The sequence below is a fragment of the Neofelis nebulosa genome, chromosome 8 (assembly GCF_028018385.1).
Source record: "Neofelis nebulosa isolate mNeoNeb1 chromosome 8, mNeoNeb1.pri, whole genome shotgun sequence".
Classification (NCBI taxonomy): Eukaryota; Metazoa; Chordata; class Mammalia; order Carnivora; family Felidae; genus Neofelis; species Neofelis nebulosa.
The window spans coordinates 5099982-5120382 of record NC_080789.1 but is presented as its reverse complement, the minus strand read 5'-3'; the positions used below and the strand labels follow the sequence as shown (position 1 = coordinate 5120382).

General features: G+C 63.0%; 1 protein-coding gene across 1 annotated transcript in view; it reads right to left on the bottom strand.

The window, feature by feature from the left end:
• The window catches only part of SHISAL1 (shisa like 1), a 135112-nt gene extending 114968 nt beyond the window's left edge, over positions 1-20144 (bottom strand). The window contains exon 1 of the mRNA XM_058741062.1: positions 19859-20144. The gene's annotated coding sequence lies outside the window, so the exon portion shown is untranslated. The remainder of the gene's footprint in view (positions 1-19858) is intronic.
• Between the last annotated feature and the right edge of the window lie 257 nt (positions 20145-20401).

Below are 20401 nucleotides of genomic sequence, written 5' to 3'. Positions count from 1 at the left end.
CCCTCGATGACCACGGCATCTCAGAGTAAACGTGTGACCTTCTTGGGGATTTCCATCCGGTCATGTTTCCTTGGGCTCAGAGGCTAGAGACAGCCGTGAGAACTCCCTTGGCCGCCACAGATGAGGCGAGGGGGTTCTGGCGTCACCTCCGCTTGTCTGGAGCTGCGGGCTGGGCAGGTAATATTGCCTGCAAGGTGGATTCGAAGGGCTCCCTCCCCCCACCCCCCGACCCCTGGAGACAGGGCCTGGGGCCGGCCTGGCAGAGGGAAGCAGGCCTGCGGGCAGGATGCCTGGGCGGGGGGGTGGGGGGTGGGGGGGGTCCCCAGTCCGGGCTCCTGTGCCAGCTCAGCTGAGGAGAACGTGAGGGCTCAGAGAACATGCTGGAATGTACCCATCCTGTGATCTGGGAAGCGCTGCACCCTGGGGACAGGGCATCCGGGTCAAGGTCAATGGTGACCGTGGTGCAGGAGCGAGGGGCGGGCTCAAGCCCATGGGTCACAGAGCTTCGCCTGTGTGGGTGGCTCCTGGGGCTCGTCCTGCCTCCTCCCAGGTGGCCGCCCCGCCCTCGGGGACCGGGGAGGCTGGGGCCGGGGAGCTCAGCCCTGGGGGCCACGGGCTGTGTTGAGCTTAATCCAGACTGAGCCCCAGTGGCCCAGCGAGAAAGAGGCTGCAGCCAGTGCCACTCAGCTGGTTCACACAGAGAGCCCCTCCCCGGGGAAGCGTGCGGGGAACAGCCACGGCCAGCCCACGGGGTGCATGTGGCAGTAAGGCGTGAGCCCTGACGCTCCAAAAGCAGGTGTGTGTGTGCAGGTGTGCACCCGTGTAGTGAGCTTGTGTGCGTGCCTGGAGGGCCTGGGAGACGGCCAGGAGGCAGGAGAGGCCAAGCGCGGAAGCCGTGGCCCCCCGGCTCCCACCTGTCCTCACCCAGCCCTCTCCTCTGGGGAACAGCACCCCCCTCCCAGCAATCCACTTGCACAACCCAGGAACCCTGGCAGCCCCTCGGGTCCCCCCACCACACCTCCCACCGGCCCCAGTAGCCAACTGACCTCTTAGCGCCCAGATTTCACCACCCTGCTCCACCCCATTTGCCGCACCGGGACTGAGGGGACCGGGTCCCCACAACCTCTTCCTGGGCCTCCTGATCGCCCTGCCGGAAGGCTTCTTTGCCCGCATGCGCCTGACGGCCTCCGCTCCCTGCAGAAACCCGCCAACGCCCTCCCTCAGGATAAACACTCGGATCCTCCAGAGACTTACGACACATCATTCAAACTGGGACTTTGCTCTTGAATGTAAAAGGGAGAGCTCTGAATGACGGAGTTGGCACAACAGGTGTGCATGGGCTGTCCTGGGCCGTCCTGGACGGGTGGTCACCTCATGCTAAGCCTTCGTGTAAGGGGGAGACTGGCCACTGCCCATGGCCACATCACACATCCTGCCGCCTCTGTCTTCTGAGCTTTTCTCTTCCTGAACAGTTTAGGCTCCTTCCTACCCCAGGACCTTTGCGCAGGCTGTTATCTCTGCCTGTAATGCTTTTCCTCCCTCTTGCCCCTCTCTCCTCCTAGGTACTGTCTGTCCACCCTTTGATCCCAGCTTAGGGAAACCTTCCACGCTCCCTGGTGGGCTCACAGTAGCTACCTGCCTTGTAACCACTCATCCCCTTGGGTAGCTAATGTCTGCCTCCTGCCCACGGGCACCTGCCTGTTTGGGGCATTGACATCTCCCCAGGCAAGGCCTGGTCCACAGTAGGTGCTTACTAAATGCTGCTTAAACCATCTAGGGAGGCACATCTTATTCCCATAACCAGGGTGAACCTGAGCCCAGAGAAGTGAGTCCTTCCAGGTCCCTGATTTTCTTTTCTTTCTTTTTTTTTTTTTTTTAATGTTTATTCATTTTTGAGAGACAGAGAGAGACAGAGCATGAGTGGGGGAGGGGCAGAGAGAGAGGGAGACGCAGAATCCGAAACAGGCCCCAGGCTGCTCCGGGCTGTCAGCACAGAGCCCATCGTGGGGTTCGAACCCACGAACCACGAGATCATGACCTGAGCCAAAGTCAGATGCTTAACTGATCAAGCCACCCAGGTGCTCCCCCCCCCCCCCCCCCCCCCCCGCTTTTTAAAATTGTTTTTACAGGTCCCTGGTTTTCAAGGCATAGCTGGGGTTTGTATCTTCCCCTGTCCTGCTGCGGAGCCAGAGCCCCTAATGTCTGGACACGGCCGCCTGAGATGAGATACTGGCGGTGCGGGGGCTCCCCCGGGGCAGGTGTCCTGCTCCCCGACACCTGAATCATTCCGCCCACCAGGAGCAGCCCCAGAGTCCTGTAGTTCCTGCACGAAACTGTCCCTTTCACAAAGCACACTGGCCCCAGGCCTCGCGCCATTCTGATCCCTAAGACAGCTCCAGATTCTGAGAGCACCCGGCAACTTTGAGAAGAGCGGGTTCGTGCAAATAGCATCACATCCCCGGCCCGTTCATGCAGGTGTCGAGGTTCGAGGTTCGGGTCATGGTGGGGAGGGGAGGGGACCCTTTCCTGGGCGGCAGCCTGAGGTCCCTTCCGGAGAGCCGGCTGCCCTGTGTTCTGTCCTCGGACTTATACACACAGATGGGGTTGGCTCGGGGCTGGGAGCTCCGTGGTCTGAGCCTCAGCAGACCCAGAGGGCAACCCGACGCCCTCCTGGCCCTCCCTGGACACAGCCCGGCCGGCCCCACTCTTATTTACCAGAAAGGAGACCCTGGGCTCGGGTGGCCGCCCTCCTCCCGCCCCCCTCCTCCCCCTGCACGTTTCTCTCAGCTCCCCCCCCCCCCCCCCCCCCCCGACACCAGGAGGGACGGCTCCTGCCAGAGCTGAGGCCACCACCCGGGGTCCAAGAGCTCCCTGAGATGAGGGATGCCTGCCCTCCCAGGGTGGCTTTACCCATTCCTCCTCTCCGTGGCCTTTGGCTATATTTTAACGTGTCTCATTTAGGTTTTAGTTTATGACTGTATTCTGTTCCCCTCACTGGAACATGAGGCCTGGGGCTCAGAGACTTGGTCCTGCCCCTTTACTGCTTACGGGTGCCAGATAACAGCCCCCAGCAGTGTCCACGCCCGAATCCCCAGGCCCTGTAAAGGGGTCACCCCACCTGGCAAAGGGACTTGGCAGATGTCATTAAAAGCACGAACCTTGAAATGGGGGGGATTATCCTGGGTTGCCCAAGTGGACTCAATTTAATTCGAAGAGTCCTTAAAGGCAGAGAGCCTTTCCTGGCCGGGTGAGGGCCGGCAGGAGAAGGAGAGGTCAGAAGGGCAACAGGGCCTCCCCTCGGACTTCCAGAAAGGAACACGGCCCTGCCCACACCTTGGTTTTAGCACAGTGAGATGAGCCAGACCTCTGACCCCCAGTCCTGTTGGAGAATAGATGTTACTCTTTCTTTCTTTCTTTTTTTTTTTTTGAAAGACAGAGACAGGGCACAAGCAGGGGTGGGGCAGAGAGAGAGGGGGACACAGAACCCGAAGCAGGCTCCAGGCTCCGAGCCGTTGGCACAGAGCCCGACGCGGGGCTCGAACTCACGGACCGCGAGATCGTGACCTGAGCCGACTTCGGAGGCTCAACCGACGGAGCCCCCCCCGGGCGCCCCAAGGTGTCACTCTTTCAACCACCAAATGTGTGGCCGTCGGTTACACAGCGATAGAATGGCTAAAACACATGACGGAATCTCCCTGCCTAGAAAGGCGCCTGCTGTATACAGAGCTGGGTCCCCATACTACCCGCGGGGGGAGGCCAACAGCCCCCCCTCGACGGTGCTCCCGCCCTCCCACGCTTAGAGAGCTTCGGAAACCTTCTGGAGCTCACGCAGCCAGGGAGTGGCAGAGGTGGGACGCAGGCCCGTTTCCCCCGGGGGGGGGGGGTGGGGGTGGAAGAGCGTGTCTGCCAGGGAGCCAGGGAAGCCAGGCTGGGAAGCAGCTTGGTGCCAACCTCCGCCTGTGCGGAACCTCACAGCTGTCCTTTCCCTGCACGCTGGGTGCCCGTCGAACGGCCGCCACGCAAAGTCACAGCCCCACCTGTGCTGGAGGACGGAGATGGGGAAGCTCCACAGGAGGGAGGCCTTCTGAGGAGGAACTTTCTAGAAGGTAGAGCTGTCCGTCCTCCTAAGAACATCCCGCCTGGGTAGATGGCGAGGCACGTGACATTGGCCGGCGGGCTGTGCCCGAGATGCCCTTGGGGTGGTCCCGGATGGGAGGGCGGGAGAGGGAGGGACGGGCAAAGCTGAGATGCCTGCGGCCTTGAGCCCAGGCCACGTGTCGGCCGCAGGGGTTGGTGAACCAGGCACTTTCTTGGGGACCGGTGGCCGGGATGGGGGGTCCAGACGTACAAATACACATGAGTGTAAGAGATCGGCCAGAGGAGCACAGAGGAGGAGCCTGACGGCCCTGGGGGTGGCAGGGGGACTGGGAGAGTGCTTCCCATGGAAACCGAGGCAGGAGGTGAGTCGATCTCCAGGAGCTGATCCGGGGACCATGGTGGACAAAGGCATGGAGGGGACCTCTGGGCGTGTCAAGCCCTGAGGCCAGGGCGCAGGACTGAGTCCAGGGAGGGCCTGCAGAGGCGAGGGGGGGTGGCGTGGGGTGGGAGCGGATCACACAGGCCCTCCCAGGGGTCTGGAGTCCAGTCTGTAGAAGATGGGGAGCCACAGAACAGTTTCAGCCGCAGGGAGGGAGCTGGGCAGGTCAGGGTCTCGGGAAGCTGTGTCCGGCACCTGGGAGGAGGCCAGGCCGCCCCCCCCCCCACCTCCACCAGGATGCTGTTTATCAGAGGGCCCGGCCAGCCTTTCCAAGAAGGGCAGATACGAGGAGGAAAGCCCCCAGGAATGTTCCAGGAGCTGCGGGGAGAGGCAGGCCAGCCCGCGGCTTCCTCGCCTGTCTGCAACATCCCCTGGAAGGGCTGGGGCGGGAGAAACGGGTCTCGCCCAGAGGCAGCCCTCCCTCCCCAAGTCATCTGCAAGAATTCTTGATCGGAAGCAGAAGAGCAAAAAAAAAAAAAAAAATGGAATTCAAACATAGTCAATCCCTCCCTTTGCCTGGATTAGCTGCCAGGAGTGTAATGATTTTCATTAATACCGTCAGCTTTCCTCAAACTTGATTATAATTACTCTCAAGCCACATTCCCCTCCGCGGTGCGGGCCGAGTGCATGTACATTAATCACATCAACTGATCACAGCCTCGTGCTGATGGCCTGAAGTCACAACCCGAGGCCCGTGGGAGAGGCCAGAAGGGGGTGGCCGGGTGCCACTCTCCCTGGGGCGGGACATCCATATGGATGGAGGAATGAATGAATAAGAATGCCTTTCTGATGAGCCTCCCCCTCCCCCAACCCCCGGCCTGCCTGCCTCCCTCCCTCCCTTCACACGATTGCTTGGCATTTATCACTCGTGGGGCCCTCGCCGCAGCTCCTGGTGGCAGGAACACGGTTTGCGCCTTCCGCCGAGCAAGAGCCTCGGCTCAGAGAGGTCAGGTGACTTCCTGAAGGTCACACAGCGTGTGGGAAGTCAGTTTTAAACCGGAGTTTGGGGATCCTTCCCATCCCCCACCCTCCCCATCCTGACTGTTCCCCTGGGAAGCAGGGTGGGTAGGGCTGGGTGCTGGAAGGAAGAAAAAGGCAGAGGACAGGGACAGAGGAAGTGGGAGGCACGTGTCCCGGCCCGGCCATGCTGGAGTCCTGGTGGACTGGTGGACACCTGCCCCGCCCGCCCCACCCCTGCAGATGACAGTCACCACGGAGCAGCCTCCAGTTCCAGTGCCGTCCGCCCTCTGGATCAGTTTTAAATGCAAATGCGGGGCGCCTGGGTGGCGCAGTCGGTTAAGCGTCCGACTTCAGCCAGGTCACGATCTCGCGGTCCGTGAGTTCGAGCCCCGCGTCAGGCTCTGGGCCGATGGCTCGGAGCCTGGAGCCTGTTTCCAATTCTGTGTCTCCCTCTCTCTCTGCCCCTCCCCCATTCATGCTCTGTCTCTCTCTGTCCCAAAAATAAATTAAAAAAAAACGTAGAAAAAAAAAATTAAAAAAAAAAAATAAATGCAAATGCGAGCATGTCGCTCTGGGTCCTGGGGACCAAGCCCACCCGCATCTGGCCCCTCCCCTCCTCCACCTGCAGGAAGGACTCTGGTGACTCCAGCTGTTTGCCAAACCCCCCACCCGCCCCCCACCCGCCGGCTGTGGGTACCCTCCCCAGATGGCTGTGGGCAGGGACCCCTTTCCGGTCTCGGGGGGTCTCAGGCACATGGAAACAGTCCATCGACAGAGTCAAAGGCTGACTGACCAGTAGGTCTGGCCCCACGGCAGTTCTCCCACCTGCCTGCCACCTCTAGGCCTCAGTTTCCCCATCTGCAAGGTTGGGCCATCCCAGCTAACCTGGGGAGGGGATGTGAAGGAACTCAAGGCACTTGCCCGAGGCCCTGGGCAGCCTTTCCTGCCCTGCCCCCATGCCTCTGGGTAAGTAACTTTCCATAAGGACCCGGTTGCCCCCCTGCAGACTGTTTTTATTGCTATTTATTTTTTGAGAGAGAGAGAGCATAAGCAGGGGAGAGGCAGGGGTGGGGGGAACAGAGGATCTGAAGCAGGCTCCTGGCTGAGCAGAGAGCCCAATGCAGGGCTCGAACTCGCGAACCGCAAGTCAGATATGCTCAACTGACCAAGCCACCCAGGTGCCACCCGCCCGCCCCCTCCCCCCTGCAGACTTTCTAAACCAGAGAACATATGTTTGTCTTCTCCGCCCTAAGACTTTCTCTGAGGCCCAGGCCCTGCAGGTGCCCAGAAGCAGAAGAGGCTGGCCCGAGGACGTCGCCGTTCTGTGCCACAGACACACCCAGTGCTGTGCAGCTGGGCCTCGGGACCCGGAGTTCAGGGCACCACCACGTGTCACCGTGCTGATGGGGGGGCAGCGGGAGGCTCCCCAAATCCTGCTCTGGAGCCCAGAGGGCAAACCAACCAGAGAGCCAAAGCCTCACAGCCAGCCGAGGGTTACCAGGCAGAGAAAAGGCACGATCACACGGCTGACGAGTTCATTCCCGGCCACTGCCCTGGACAAAAACAAATACGCTGAGTCGCCCCTCCCCTGCCCCCCCCCCCACCCCAGCTCTCCTGGAGCTGCCTCGGAGTGGGTGAATCACACATGCCTGACAGGTGACTGGGTCTCACTGGTTAAGCTGGGGGGAAAAAGCAATGCCTTAATATTTACCAAAATACTGTAATTTGACCACAATGTTACAAAATACTGTAATATTTACCAAAATACTGTAATTTGATTTGCTGGGGAAAATAGCCAAGGCAACCTGTTTGGGCATCTTCCTGCCCAAGGTGGCACACGGAGCTCGGGACCCTGCCCACCCCCACACCGAGGTGTCTAAAAGCAGAAAGCGTGCATCTAGTGAGGATGACCACGGCCAGGCTGTGCCGGCGAGGGAGGAAGGGGCCACTGGTTGGCCCCCTGTGGGCTGGACCGCACCGGGCTGGAGCGATTGGAGTCAACCTCAGCCAGGGGTGAGGAGGAGCGTGGGTCTCCCTGGCGGGACCCCGGGGGGAGGCAGCTGGGCGTGATGAGTTCAAAGGGTGTCACCGGTCAGGGGGCAGGAGTCAAAAGGGCCCATCTGGGAGGGGGGGCTCGTCCGGGTGCTCCTCTCTTGTTAGCCAGAGTTGCTGGCGACCGTGACTTCTGACCTCCCCCAACCCGGAGCCAGCGTGCCGGGGCGGGTCCTGCCTGGATCCTTCTCATGCGGGAGAACCGTTAGGATGCTGAATATTGCTGACGTGCATGAAAACGGTCTCGCGGCGAGGCTGACCAATCACACAGTCTCACCTGGAGATCAAGGTGGTGTTCTGGAAGACGAGGAAGGACCCCCACAACACAGGACGGAACGGCCGAGAGGCAGAAGTGAGCCAAGGACCAGGGACCTGGACACCTGATCTTGGGATTCAGTAGCGTCCGAGAGCAGCTCCCAAGACAGTGAGCCAGGGACGACGGGGAAGAGAAAGCCCAGCTTAAGAAATAACGACAGGAGCAACGTCTCCCCTGAGCCGCAGCCAGATACACGCTGACAGATCGAATGTGCCCGATGAGCGTGCACCGGGCTGACGATGGAAAAAACCCACACCTGGTGCAATTCAGCAGGGCAACAATACCGGAAAACTCTGAAGGCTCACGTGGGGAAAAGCGTGTGAGGAAAGGGGATCACACCTGGGTAGGGCTTCTCCCCGTCAGCCAGGGAAGCGGGAAGACGATGGGACAAGGTTTGAAAGCAAAAGAGACTTCTCCAGACGGAGGGCGAGGCGGCCGGCTTGCCCCCCACCCCCAGCCCCCTGAGTCCGGGCCGTATATACACATGCTGTTGCAAACCCCAGGCCCAGGAGAAGGCAGTGGGGACCGGGTGATGGGGCCGCCGGGCCATGCAGAGCCGCGGGGACAAGTATCTCCCCGGAGCTGTGCGCCAGGTAGGTTCTCCACCCAGGGGTGTGTTTTCAAGAGCTGGGATCATACGTCCCGTCTGCGGATTCAATCACGCTTCGTGGCTCCTCGGGGCCTAAGATTTATGTAACGCTTACGTCGTAAGCCCTACTGACTAATTTCCAACTCGTAGATGTGAAGGCACCTGAGGAGGCACAGTGGTTGAGGGTTCTGCCTGGATCGTAGCCACCCTCAACCTCGACGGGGGGGGGGGGGGGGGGAGCAGCCCCACGCAGCAGGCGAAGAGGGAAGGTGCCAGTGAACAGAGAAGCCGGGAGCCACGTCTCTCCTCCTGCGCACAGGGGACGCTCTGCCCGGTGCCTCCGGAGAGCTGCAAACACGTGGGTGGGTCGTGGGCACAGTCGAGAGCGAACCAGTTCCTTCTCTCATGCGAGAGTCAGACGCGAAACCCAACAACATGGGAGGGAGACACCAAGAGTGGCCAAGAACGGCCGGGGCCACTGGGGGCTGAGCTCTGGGACAGGAGGTCCTCTGATGGGCCAGCAGGGACTAAAGCTCGCAAGGAATGAATGTCAGGAAGGGCCAGCGGGGAGCAGACTTCCAGCCAGAGTAGGACCAGGCCTAAGGAATTAAGGGAGGCGGTAGGAGGACACCCGAGTGGCTCCGTGGGTTGAGCACTGACTTCGGTTCAGGTCGTGATCTCATGGTTCCTGAGTTCAAGCCCCACGTCGGGCTCTGTGCTGACAGCTCGGAGCCTGGAGCTGCTTCGGATTCTGCGTCCCCCCTCCTTCTCTCTGCCCCTCCCCACTTGCACTCTGTGTGTGTGTGTGTGTGTCTCAAAAACAAAGAAACATTAAAAATTTAAAAATTAAAAAATAAGAGAGGTGGCAGGGCTGGTCTGGGGGTGGGGTCCCTGAAGGTGGGGAGACCCCAGGGCCAGCCCACGTGGGCTCTGGAGGCCACAGCACAGTCTGGACTCCAGCCTGGGAGCTGCTGTGTGGTTTTAAGCAGGGGACAGCCCTGATCCGCAAAGCGCCTTGGGGCTGCTGCCTTGAGGTCCAGATTCAGGCAGCGGAGGACTGAGCCCGGAGGCGAGGGCCCGGCCACGGAGGCCACGGAGGCCTAGCGTGGCCAGTCGCGGAGTCCGCGGGGCAGGTGCGGGGAGCACAGCAGCGGGAGGCGGGGGCGCACGGGGAGCGGAGCGTGGGCGAGCCGAGCCTCCGGTTCAGAGCAGGAGCGGCGCGTGTTGTGCGAGGTCGATAAGAAAGACGTGGAAGCGTGTCCTAAAGAGAACCGCGGGACTAGAAGCAAAAGCGGAGAGCAGCCGCTGGCTCGTGGGAGAGGGTCTGGGCGGGGGGGGGGGGGGGGGGGGGGCTGGGCAGGCAGCTTGTGCGCCTCAGGGGACACATTTCCATAAGATTGGCAAACGCGTGACCCACGACCAGGCGCGCATGTAACTTTTTTAATTGACAGCGGGGGGGGGGGGGGGGGGGGGAACCAGAAAGCAGCAGAGAGACTCTCCTAACGTCATTGGAGGGGACGCGGTGGCGCAGAGAGCTGCGCGCCCTCCGGGAGGCGGCGCTGCGGCCGAGCCTGCAGAAGGGATATGGAAAGGAACAGCACGTGCAAAACTCAGAGGCCAGAAGGGACAAAGGATGTGCGAGGGGCCCCAAGGAAGCAGGAGTGAGGCCGCGGAGGAAGTGGGCCGGCAGGTGAGGGGTGGGGGGGGTGAGGGTGCCCACGGGCGGCGGCCGGAACTTGCTCCTGGGCGCGTTGCTTGGGTGCTTCAGAATCACATCGCGAGCGCAGCCAGCGCTGATGGGCCTCGCTGCCTGCCACGATCGCGCACACACAGTGAGCTCATTTACTCCTGGCGACAGCCCATTTTACAGATGAGAAAACAGAGGCTCTGGGGTGGGGGGCAAATTGGCTCGCGCAGAGTCCAAGGGCTGGTAAATGGCAGAGCTGACATTCGAAGCCCGGCAGGCCCAGCTGCCGGCTCTCCGAGGCCCCGGCTCCCAGGGGGGAACAGGACCATCCCCTGAGAATGCCCGGGATCCCGGCCACCTGTCCAGCGGGCCGCACCAAAGCCCCGCTCCTACAAGGAGGCTCCCCGGCCCTGGACTGGCCCCATCCCGGGGCTCCCTGGGAGTCTGAAATCCAATTACATTATAAATGCATTGAAAAATCGTGGCAACTCGGAACTCGGAAGCCTTCTGACTGCGGAAACGGCATCCCGGGGCGCGGCCGAATGAGCCCGCCGGCTCCTCTGGGGCCGCCTGCCGCTCTTTGAGGAAATAGTCCTGAAGTGCCCACCGAGGCAGCAATAAGCTCTGTGGCCTAGCGGGGAATAATGGATGCTAAACGCTCGCCTCCTAGGCCGGCCCACGGGCGCCCCGGCCGCGCCAGGCCGCCAGGCACCTGCAGCCTCCTGGAAGGGACGGGGCTTCTCCCTCTCCGAGCGCAGGGATCCCGGCGCTTTGCCAGCTCCCGCGCATAAACGCCAAGCAGGCTGTGCCTTGGGGTGGAAATTGCACAGGATGCGGTCCCAGGCCCACGTCGGTGCCCTCTGTCCCTTTGCTGCGTGACCTTTGGCAAATCACTCTGTCTCCCTGAGCCTCAGTCTCCTCGACTATGGAAAGGAGGTGACAGGAGCGCTGCGTCACAGGGCTCTGGAGCCCGGCACGTCAGAGAACCCCGGAAATGGCAGGCCGGCTGCCGCGAGCCTGACCGCCAGGGGCTTCGTCCACGCCGTTCCTTCTCCCGGGATGCTGTTCCCTGACCTGCCCTCGCTCCCGCAGGTCTTGGCTTAAATGTCACTTCCTCGGCGAGGGTGTTCCTTGCCTTCCAACCTATGCTGTGAGACTGCTGTCCTTTCTTGAGGTGCCCCGTTCTCCACGGACATCTGCCTCCTCCGGCCGGGCCCCGTGGCTGTGGGGGCGAGAGCGCGGCGACCGAGAGCAGAAGCGGTGACCTGGAAACCGAACACAGTGCCGGGGGCCCACGGGGAGAGTCAGTTCCTACCGCCGTGTGGCGACTCGGGGAAGGGGCCCCGTGTTCACAGAAGCCAAGGTGGGGGGGCGGGGTTTCCAAGTCAGGGGAACAGCCCGGGCAGAAGCAGAGGGGGGTCTGATGGCGCACGGAAGTTGGGGGCCAGACTGGAGTCTTTACGCGATCGAAGCTCGCGGAGGCGGTGGGCGCCACGATACACCCGCAGACCTGACCGCTACGGGAGCCCCGGTGACCGATCCTGCCGCAACGGGTCCTCAGAGGAATCCTAGCTGGCGGTTCGGTGGCGGTAGGCAGGGTCCCCATGGGGGCCAGCCCACACCGATTCCTCGCACAGATGCCATGCCACCAAGGCCCCCACGGGACCTCGGGCCGGACCACGTCAGCCCCAGCGCTTGTCTACACCACCAACTGAGTTTCGGGGCTTGGAAGCCAGGCCGGCTGGGCTCCCGGCCCCTGTCCTGGTATCGCCAGTTCTAGGGTCTGGTGCCAGCGTCCCCCATGAGCTTGTTCTCTCGGCTACAGATGGGTCTACTGTTGACTGAGGAGACGGCCAGTGTGAAGTGGGCGGGGGATGGGGTCTTCTGGGGGGGGGGGGCGGGGATGCTGGTCTGGGGAGCACAGCACGTGCAAAGGCCCGGTGCCCAGGTTTTGTCTCACGGGGGGGGGGGCGGGGCAGACGGTAGCAGAGTGGGGGCTGCAGGGGCAGGAGGGGGCCAGAAAGGGGTTGGGCTTTACGCCGAGCTGATCAGCTGGGGAGGGATGTGATGACGGGCGTCTTCCAGAAAGAAGACACCTGTCGAAGGGCAGGGGACAGACTGGAGGGGCCTGGGGTCCTAAGCTTGGCAGCCTGTTACCTGACAGCCGTCACCGTGCTCCAGCCTCCATGGGCTCCAGGCCCTTCTGGAGCCTTCTCCTTTCGCTCTGTCGTCTGTCCCCTTCGCCCCAGGTGCATGCTGGGCTTTGCTCTACAGAGGAGGCCACCTGGAGCTCAGAAAGCTGGAGTCAGTCGCCCGAGGTCACACAGCCCCCAGGTGCCGGCGTGGGGACGGAAGCTGGATTCAGGCTGCAGAAAAGCCCCAGCTCTCCCCGCCGCGTCCTGCAGAGCTGGGGCCGCGAACTGATGACTGAGCTGGCATCTTCCCGGCTGACCCCTCCATCCCATCGGTTCTGCCCACCTTGCGCCTCGATTCGGGGCGACGCGTCCCGGCGGGGCGAGAGCCTGAGACGGGCCGAGGGGCTCCTCTGAAGCAGGGCCAGATGACTCGCTTTTCTCAAGAGCATTAACGGGGAGGCACAAGCAACCTTCACCGTCTCCCGGTCTTTCATCGTGAAGGACCTACTTTGTCCGCGGGCCTCCGAGGGGGCTAATGGGCGGGCGGCGAGGAGTGGCTCGTGCTGCCCGTGACTGAGCTCGGAGAGATCGCACGGCTCGGGACTTGCACTTGGGGGGCAGCCTGGCTCTGAGACCCGCTCGCCCGAGAAGGCCGGCAGAGAACGGGGTTTCTGATCTCTGTGCTGCATCCAGGAAGCGGGGAGACTTCACTGTTGTGCTCAGTTGGCCCCGATTAGAGGGTGTGGACAGTCACCCCAAGAGTGACGTTTCGGGGTGCGGTGCAGGCTGGGATGCCCCCGGGCGGGAGAACCCCTGGTTCGTAACGACGACGTGACGTCACCCAGAAGGGTCTCGTGGCCCCGTGAGGCCCAGTCTCTGCAGGGAAGCCAACCGCACCCCAAACCCGGTCCGCCCCCACCCTGCTCACGCTTCCGTCCCTCCCTCCGTCCTGCTCGCAGCCCCGGACCCTCTCTTACTGCCTGGGCCTGCCCGCTCGCGTCATGGCCTCTGCTCCACTCTGCCCGCGATCACGACGCTCTCCAACGAAGGAAAGCTCAGGAACCGTCCCAGTGAACAGGTTCTTTCCCTCCCCCGCCCCTGCCCCGCCCCCTCAGCTTGTTTTCTCAGCTCTGCATCTCATCTAGGACCTAGCGGCCCCTCCGGATTCTCCCTGGGGATGCGAGAGACGGAGCAGTGGCCTGGAGGAAGACAAGGAGGAAGACAAGGTTCCCTGTGGCCGGGAGAAAGTGCCGGAAGCTCCCGCGCATCCCCGGGGCCTTGCTGCGTCGTGGTGGCAACGGTCCCTGTTTGGGAAGGGCTCCTCCGCCGCGGGCTCAGGCCGCCACTGTCCCTGCCCTTGAGGGGTCCCCTCTCGTGGTGGGAAAGGGCACACGTCCGCCGTGGAGCCACCGTCCCCATGCCTTCCCTCCTGGAAGTCTGCGTGGGTCCAGTGGGTGTCGGGGGGAGGTCAGGATGGCTTCACGGAGGAGGTGATGCTTGAATCAGGAGAAGTTAACTTACCGGGAAGAACAGGGGCCCCGGGAACAGCAAGAGGGGAGGCATGAGGCCAGACGAGCGCAGGGTGCAGGGCGCGGGCGCTGAGGCTGGGAGCAGAGGGGTGGTGGAGCGCCAAGGAGGACAAAGACACCGAAGTGGCACGAAGTGACACGAAGTGACAGGCGGGTGGGGACGGGAGGGAAGAGGGCTCAGCATGTGCGAAGACCTCAGGGTGGGAGGGAGCCTGGGGACTCAGGGGCCCGGGGAGCTGTGTGCGCTCGGGGCCAGCTGGCACCCTCGGGAGACGGGCAGGGCCGGCCGCCTCTGTGCCAGGAACGGTGTCACCGCTGTGTAAGTTAAGGACATGGTGACCAAGCCCACGGTGGCCCAGGACGGGGCCTGCTCAGCTCTGCCTGTATCCGAGGCCCCAAGGCCCCCTCCCATCCCCCAAGCCCCCCGAGAGTCCTGCCTGCCCCTGCGGCACACAGCTCAGGCCCACCCCGCTCCGGGCCACACGGCCGACTGGGCGAACGTGCGTGGGCAAGTCCCCGTGCGAGCAAGCTCCGTCCCCGGCCTGCAGAGCACACGCGTGGCCACCGCTACCAGCTCAGTGACTCGGCCGGGCCCTCGCTGCCCCAGATCGGCCCCGACCTGGGACAAAGCGCCCGGCAGGGCCTGAACAGTAGGGTCACCACACCCAGTGCCCAGACCCTCGACGCTCACCCTGCTTCTAATGCTTCTCTGCGCAGAGGCTCGAGCTCCAGCTTTGTGACACACGGCAGGTGCCTCTGGACATGTCCCCTGGCCCCTTGGAGCCCATGGTCGTGCCTGTCGAGTGACGGAGTGCCCCAGTGCGGGGCTGCGGAGGGAAGGGGTAGAGAGCCGTGCTGACCATCAGCCAGCATCTGCATTGGCATCCGGGGGCGCGGGGGGGGGGGCGCGGGGGGCAGGCACAGGGTCCCGGGGGAGCCCAGCAGGATAGAGGTGGACCACTGCTGCCTGGACCCAGCCAAGGCCTCGGAGGCCCAGACGTGCACGTTCTTGGCGTGAAGTCCTTCCTGCTGCCAGGTCGGTGGGATTAGCGTGAAGGGCGACGAGGCCCCAGCGCCCCGCAGAGAGGGCAGCGGGAGAAAAGAATCCGTTAACTCATTTGGTCGTTTGGTTGCACTTTTTTGAGACAGAAAGAGAAAATACCCCACTCGTCTGCTTTTTAAATTAAGAACTGAAAGCATTTGATATGTTTAAATTGCCTTAGAGGACACTTCGGTTTTATTTCAGGGCCACTCAAGGCCGAGAGAGGGAGGGGGGATGGGGGGGAGGGAGACTGAGGGTCTAGAGAGAAAAGGGACAGACAGATAAGGGAGGGGAGAACGGCGGGGACCCACCCCTGTGGGGAGGGAGCCGAGAGGGAGCGGCCCCGAGGGAGACCCGGGTGTGGCCCCCACCAGGCTGGCACCTCCTCGAACCCACCTCTTCTCTCAGCCTCTTGCCAGGTGGAAGCCGCCCAGGGCAGGCCGCCGGGAATGTTCCATGGAAAGGAAGAAGGCTGAGGAAGGCAGGCCCAGAGCCCGCTGGGCTCTCCTTAGCTGTGTGACCAGGATTTGGGATTAGGAGGGGGGCTCTGACTGGCCCCAGGCCCAGGGGGTTTCTAGGGGAAGATGCTGTCCGTGGGGGGTGGTCTAACTGTACCCCCCCCACCGGGTGAGCGGGAGAGCTCCAGGGGTGGGGGCTCCACTCGGGGGGGGGGGGGGGGCTCGCATCTCCTCCAATCAGAGTAGCTCCAGAAAACCTTTTGTTTGAAAAGCCACCGAAAGAATGCTCAAAGCCCCAAGGCCGTGGTCCCCCCTCCCGGTGGCCATCCACACCCCCCCATCCAGGTTACCCAAGATTGGAGGACGTCCCCCAGGAGAAATGTCTTTACAACAGCAGCCAGTGGTGTTCTGGAGAACCCACTTGTGCCTGGCTCTGTGCTAAGTGCTCGGCACAAATTAACGCCTGCCCCCCTCACCGCGCCTCCGCGAGACCCCCATTCCCAGGGTGGGAAACTGAGGCTCACCGAGGTCTCGTGGCTGGTAAGCAGCAGGACTGGGGTTTGAACCCAGGCTGTCTGGCTCCAGAGCCCCCAGTCCACGCCTGGTGCACACAGTAGGCCCTCAACGATGGCCCCTGGCGAAGGAGGATAAGGACAGTAAGACGGAAACTGGTTCTCACCCAGGACGAGCTGGTAGCTAATGAACGTTTGTTCCCAGGCTGGCCTTCGTGTTATTTCTTACGGGTTCAAACACTCAGTTGTTAGGAACACGGGCTCAGTTCTTTCCCGTTTGGGCCGGAGACGATGGTGAAGCTCCCCCACCCCCCACCCCTCCGGGAAGGACAGTGAGGCAGGGCGGGTTCTGTGGGGCTGAGAGTCTCTGACGCTCAGCCTTGAGGCTGGCGCATGCTGGGGCCTCTCGGGGCCCCAGTCAGGGACAGCAGCTGGACCTCTCTCCGCCCTCGGCCTCCCCCTCCCTCCCTCCTGTGCCCTTGGGTCCCTCCTTGCTCCCTCCTCCCCCAGGCCCCATGCACTCCCAACCTGCCTTCTCCCAGCCCTCCTAGAGGATTGGCCCATTTCACAGATGGATAAACAGAGGCTCAAAGCTAGGGGAGGTGCACCCGGTTACAATGCTAGGGACGCTCCTTAATCCAGGCCTTTCTGTCTCCTGCTCCGCCCGCCTGGCAGGGGCATGTACCGGCACGGGAGAGCCCCCTTGAACACATGTCTCTGAGATGGGATTTATTTCCGTAAGTGACCTCTCTGCCCAGGGCGTTTCTTGAAATCTGGGGAGATTTAGAGAGTATTTAACTTGAAAAAACCATTCCTTTCCCCTTCGGTGTTCTGAGCGGCTGGTATTTAAATACCTTCCTGGCTTAAGGGCATTTGGGCTGTGCTGCTCTTTATTGTGTGGATTAATGAGAAGCGGAGTATTTGTGAGTGACCTTTAACCCTCCAGCCTCCTCTGCCCGTCTGCAGACTTTCTCCCGAGCCCAGTGTCCCCAGGCTCAGCCACCAGGAATGATCAAGAAAGAACAGGACAATTATAATGCACATCATGAGATCAGAGGCTCCCGGTGACTACTTAATTCAGAGCAGGTCAGAGGAGCTCGACAGAGTTCTCAGGGAGGAACTCAGGAGCAGAGAAGGGGCCTTGGAGGGGCCCGGGCAGCATTCTCTGCACCACCCCAGGGGGCGGCGGGCTGTATGCTCAGCAGGTGAGCAGCGGGACCAACTATGGCCCCTGCTTTCCTGCCTGCAGGATGCCCTCCATCCGGTCCCCTGCCTGCTGGAATCCTTTTATGGGGCCACCTCCCCCGTGAAGACGTCCCCTCAAGGACGCCTCCATGCTCCCTGGTCTCCGCTCATTCCCCTCCCTCGACCCCCCAAGCTGCGGGCAACGCCGTGACCTGGGCGCTGGTTCCCCCTCTAGACACCCAACCTGACCTCGTCCCAGTGATATTTGCAACATCAGGGCCGTGTGGTCCAGGGAGAGTCAGGTACGTGCATGTGGAAGACGAGGCCCCCTCATCTCCTGAACTTGCAGTGTCCCCAGGAGAGTATAGGGTGGGATCTACACCCTCCCCCATCCGCTTGGGGTCGGGCGGACGGGTGATACCCCAGCGGCGCCAGCTGAGGCGTGGCTGACGCGGCTTGGCCCCCTCCTTTCCTGCCTGATCGCATTACAGCCCGGAGTCAAGTGCGGCTGAACCCAGCTCGGCCCGGCCAGACCCCACCACCGTCAGCCCAAATCCACACCCAAGAGCGAGAAAAGTACGTGAGTCCCTCCGAGAGGGGGGCCTCGTTTGTCACAGAGCATGGTTGCAGCAGAAGCTGACCGACGCAGCAGAGATGTGGCTCCAACGCGTCAGGAGCAGGGGGAGAGACGCCCCCCTTCCGCCTAAGGGGCCGCCTTAACCTGGATGAGACGGAAGAACGCCGACCCCAGCGGGGCACCTGCAGCCTGGGTTTTACCCTCAGCATCTGCAGCGTGGGGAGCGTGACAGAGGGCAGCCAGGGGGGCAAGGTCGGGGGCAGGGCTCTGGTGCCGAAGGCGGAGGGGGCCTTGTCCGTGGCCGGCGGGCACCGTGCGTTTCCAGACGGCCTCGACGGCAGACGCGCATCACGACACCGTCAGAGGACGCGCGGCTGTGTCATTTTGCGGAGCGGTCTCTTTCCAGAGCCGTGCATTCTTCGCGGTAGACCCGAGCGGTCAGAGGCGCGAGAAGGGGTCACGCAGCTGGCCCCACCCTAGCGTTTGGTCGCTGGCCAGCAGGGTCGCGGCGGCAAAGGCAGGAACGCGGCTGGGTGTTTAGGCCTTTGCTACAAGGCTCCCCGTGACCGAGTCAGTGGGTCTTGGGACAGCCCCCACCCCCACCCGGGCCCCCCCCCCCCCCAGGCTTCCTGGGTGGCCGCACAGGCTGTGCTGGGTCAGAGGTGGCTCCCGGGGACAGACTCGCTTCAGAGGCACTGGAGGGGAAGGCCGGGTGTTCACGCGCAACATAAGACAGGAACCCGATGAACCAGATCGGAGAACAAAGACTACGTTCCGGAGACAGGCGCCTTAATGTCTCACAAGACTTGGGGACTCTCCCTTTCCTGCACTCCGCTCGCCCCGCGGGAAGGAGGTGACCCCGAGTGCCCCGGACCCAAATCCGTCAGCCCCCCGAGCCGGCCAGGACCGTGTGAGGCGGGGGCATCGCCAGGCGCTGGAAGGGGTGACAGGGGACGCTTCCGTGGAGCTTGTGACCACATCCTGGTCGGGTCAGGGCCCGAGCAGCCGCGCTCTCGCAAGCGTGTGGGTGCGCGTGTGAGTCTGCCGTGTGCCGGGGCCCGAGCTGGAAGGCTGGCCCTCGAGGCACGTGGCCTACTGCAGAGCGGGCAGTGCTGGCCTCAGGGGAAGCCGGCACTGGGTTTCATGTCCCAGCGTCGCAGGCCACTGGGATTGGAGGTCGGGCGGGAGCTGGGGTACGTGGGCTGGGTTTCCCGGGCGGGTCCGAGGGCAGGGGCCCCTGAGTTCTGGGGGATACGTGGGAGAAGGTCGAAGGACACCGGCTCCCGGGAGGCGCGGACTCGACGCCGGGACAGCCCCGGGGCTCCGGCTGAACCAGCGCGGCCACGTGACTTGACCGTGGCAGAGGCCAGCTCGCTCTCAGGCCACGGAGACTCGTCCTGATTCGCCCCCATCCCCAAGTGACACTCTGTCCCGTGCCCAGGAAAGGCGGGTCTGGCCTGTCCCCCGATCTCCCGCAGCACCTGCCCTCCTCCGACGAACGGGTGAAGACAGACAGCAGGCCCCCTGGCCAAGCCCGTCTCCCTGCCTGGCCCCTCCTGGGCGTGGGAGGTCGGCTAGCACCGATCACCTGGTCTGTCGCTGACTATCCTGCCCAGGCATCAGGCACAGAAATCCATTTGGGCAGAAAGTCAGCTGTGACAGCCCCTCCGAGCCCCAGGGGACAGAGGCGCAGAGCGTCAGGAATGGAACCCCTCCTGACTTGGCTCCCTCCGGCCTGACTCCTCGCCCAAAGCAGCCCTTGCCCAGACGGCGTCCTCCCTGTTAACCTCGAAGTACAACCCAGAACCAGGGATCTCGAGGCCCGTCCTGGGAGCTGTAGGTCCCTGGGATTTCTCCCGGTCTTTCTAGAGAATCTTCCCCACACAGGGCTCTCGAGGAGGCCGGCCGCCAGGGTCCCCTCTGCCCCCTGTGCACGTCCCCACCCACTGCTGGAGCAGAATGGGAGGCCCGTCTCCCCCGAACCGGCCGCCAGAACTTTTCGATCCGGCTCCTGCAACCCCATTAACCTGCAGCGGCTTCTAATTGAGCCAACAGGACTCTGACATTCTGGCAACGGCTGAGAGCATTCAGAGCTGGAAAGGGCAGGCCGTTCTCCACCAGGCTGGGGGGCGGGGGCCGTGCAGAGGGAGGAGAGGTGGCGTCACCCGCCTCCCCCATGTCGGGGTTCCCTGACGTCGGGGGCACAGGAGCCCCCACCCCCACGCCAGAACTCCCCCACCCCAGCCTCACGTCCTCCGGGCAATGAAACGTCCCCTTACCTGTGCCGAGCCTCGCTGCTGTCCAGCCCGCAGAGGGTAACCCTGGGCGTCCGGGGCGCCCGCCACCAGCCCCTTCCTCGGGAGCAGCCCCGGCCAGGCTGTGTGGGGCGCGTCCCGGGTCGGGGCATACGTGTATATGTGCCCGTGGGCGTAGCAGTGCCTCCGGGAGGAGCCAGGGGTCAAATATTCCTGGCTGCCACCTGCCACCGGCCCATCCCAGGGGCCAGCTGCCCGAGAAGGGGGGCGCTCTGGCCGGGCCGGGCCCGCCGTCATCTGCCAGGAGCGTCAGGCGACAGCTTTTGCTTACCAGGCTCCCGCCGGCTGCTCTCCCAGGCTGAGGCGAGTGGTTTATTTTTAGAGCCCGGCCCTTCCCCAGACGCCAGGATCCCAGCTGAGATTTCCAGCGGCTCAAACGAGCCCATTCCTGGGCTGACTTGTCGCTTACTGGGAATGTTCTGGAAGAGAGTCGGAGGTGCTCAAAGGATGTGGAGCTCAGTGTTCTGGTCTGAGAAGGGCGGGGCTGGACCGGGGCGGGGGTGGGGG